General features: G+C 43.8%; 1 non-coding gene across 1 annotated transcript; it reads right to left on the reverse strand.

Annotated features, from left to right (window-relative positions):
• Nucleotides 1–538: 538 nt before the first annotated feature.
• Trnat-ugu (transfer RNA threonine (anticodon UGU)) lies at nt 539–612 on the reverse strand. The gene has a single exon. It is a non-coding gene; the product is annotated as a tRNA-Thr (tRNA).
• Between the last annotated feature and the right edge of the window lie 2,282 nt (nt 613–2,894).

A 2,894-nucleotide genomic window follows, 5' to 3' on the forward strand; every position in this document is an offset into this window, starting at 1 on the left:
ACTGCGGACAGGTGGCTCTCCGTGGGAGTGTGGCGATGACACTGTGTGGTTACTGCACCTGCCTACTAAGCAGGAGATCCCGGCTTCGAATCTTGGTGTGGCACAGATTTTCGCTCGTCGCCTCTAATTCCCCTTATTGTCCCATTGCAGCCGATAGCAGTGATCCTCCTTCAATCGACATACAGTGTTTCACAGCTGCTGGATCTGCGTTGTGTCGGTTCCTCTGAAGGAACAGGCACCATGCACTCAAGCTTTCGTAAATGGCCCACAGCTTATATCCCGGAAAGTTGTTACTTCAGCTCATCCCTTTTTAATATCTCATGTTAAGTTCGTTGTTTCCAGTGGTGAAACATATTGTATAAGGCAACGTTTCTGAACCATTTATAAAAGATTAAGTACTGTAAACTTAGAGACATCCAAAAGCTGTATGACTACACCGCTAATTATTCGAACAAAGAGTGCAGATTAGAATTATATATTAATACATTCAGCAGCTGACGGGCACTGATGCATATTAACGGGGACAGGTGAAAATGTGTGCCCCGACCGGGACTCGAACCCGGGATCTCCTGCTTACATGGCAGACGCTCTATCCATCTGAGCCAGCGAGCCGGAGTGACCGAGAGGTTCTAGGCGCTACGGTCTGGAACCGAGCGACCGCTAGGTCACAGGTTCGAATCCTGCCTCGGGTATGAATGTGTGTGGTGTCCTTAGGTTAGTTAGGTTTAGGTAGTTCTAAGTTCCATGGTACTGATGACCTCAGAAGTTAAGCCCCATAGTGCTCAGAGCCATTTTAACCATTTTGAACCATCTGAGCCACCGAGGGGACAGAGGATAGTGCGACTGCAGGGACTATCTCGCGCACGCTTCCCGCACGACCCAATTCTCAGCTTGTATGTCCACACAACACATTCCTAGTGTCCCGCCCCAACACACTCATTACTCGTGTAAGAAATTCTTACCAAATCCCGTAGGAGTTCGGGGAATATGTGTGCATCCGCACAGAAGGAGGTCATGGCCGGTATTTCCAGAACTATATACTTATTTGGATATGGTATCTGTTCTTTCGGACATGTCCAAAGTACATCTTAGCCGAAAAATACCGTGTAAATTATGCCAAATTCTGATTTGTATTTTTTACAGTATAATTCCGTTTGCTAATAGTTGCCCATAGCCCTGAGAGAGAACTTATATGGAGTGCGTGGCTGTCGCCTGTCTGGATACCGTTACCAACACAGAGGTAGTGCAGGCTGCATAAAACTAATCGGTAGGGACAGCTGAATCGTGTGCGTGTGCGTGCGCTGTCCAATAGTAGTACGTCATGACATCGATGTCGAAGAGATCCTAAACATTGTGTTGTTGTTGTGGTCTTCAGTCCTGAGACTGGTTTGATGCATACCTCCATGCTACTCTATACTGTGCAAGCTGTTCATCTCCCAGTACCTACTGCAGCCAACATCCTTCTGAATCTGCTTAGTGTACTCATCTCTAGGTCTCCCTCTGCGATTTTTGTCCTCCACGCTGCCCTCCAATACTACATTGGTGATCACTTGATGCCTCATAACATGTCCTACCAACAGATTCCTTCTTCTAGTCAAGTTGTGCCACAAACTTCTCTTCTCCCCAATCCTATTCAATACCTCCTCATTAGTTACGTGATCTACCCATCTAATCTTCAGCATTCTTCTGTAGCACCACATTTCGAAAGCTTCTATTCTCTTCTTGTCCAAAATTTTTATCATCCATGTCTCATTTACATACATGGCTACACTCCATACAAATACTTTCAGAAACGACTTCCTGACACTTAAATCTATACTCGATGTTAACAAATTTCTCTTCTTCAGAAACGCTTTCCTTCCCTTGCCAGTCTACATCTTATATCCTCTCCACTTCGACCATCCTCAGTTATTTTGCTCCCCAAATAGCAAAACTCATTTACTACTTTAAGTGTCTCATTTCGTAATCTAATTCCCTCAGTATCACCTGATTTAATTCGACTACATTCCATTATCCTCGTTTTGCTTTTGTCTCTGACAGAATTACAATGTCATCGGCGAACCTCAAAGTTTTTAATACCTACTCCGAATTTTTCTTTTGTTTCCTTTACTGCTTGCTCAATATACAGATTGAATAACATTGGGGATAGGCTAAAACCCTGTCTCACTCTCTTCCCAACCGCTGCTTCCCTTTCATGCCCCTCGACTCTTATAACTGCCATCTGGTTTCTGTACAAGTTATGAGTAGCCTTTCGCTCCCTGTATTTTACCCCTGCCACCTTCAGAATTTGAAAGAGAGTATGCCAGTCAACATTGTCAAAAGCTTTCTCTAAGTCTACAAATGCTATAAACGTAGGTTTGCCTTTTCTAAATCTAGCTTCTAAGATAAGTCGTAGGGTCAGTATTGCCTCACGTGTTCCAATATTTCATCGGAATCCAAATTGATCTTCCCCAAGGTCGTCTTCTAAAAGTTTTTCCTTTCGTCTGTAAAGAATTCCCGTTAGTATTTTGCAACTATGACTTATTAAACCGATAGTTCGGTAATTTTCACATCTGTCAACACCTGCTTTCTTTGGGATTGGAATTATTATATTCTTCTTGAAGTCTGAGGGTATTTCGCCTGTCTCATACATCTTGCTAATGAGATGGTAGAGTTTTGTCAGGACAGGCTCGCCCAAGGCCGTCAGTAGTTCTAATGGAATGTTGTCTACTCCTGGGGCATTGTTTCGACTTAGGTCTTTCAGTGCCCTGTCAAACGCTTCACGCAGTATCATATCTCCCATTTCATCTTGATCTACATCGTCTTCCATTTGCATAAAATTGCCCTCAAGTACATCGCCCTTGTATAAAACCCTCTATATACTCCTTCCACCTTTCTGCTTTCCCTTCTTTGCT

The sequence above is a fragment of the Schistocerca gregaria genome, chromosome X (assembly GCF_023897955.1).
Source record: "Schistocerca gregaria isolate iqSchGreg1 chromosome X, iqSchGreg1.2, whole genome shotgun sequence".
NCBI classification, from domain to species: domain Eukaryota; kingdom Metazoa; phylum Arthropoda; class Insecta; order Orthoptera; family Acrididae; genus Schistocerca; species Schistocerca gregaria.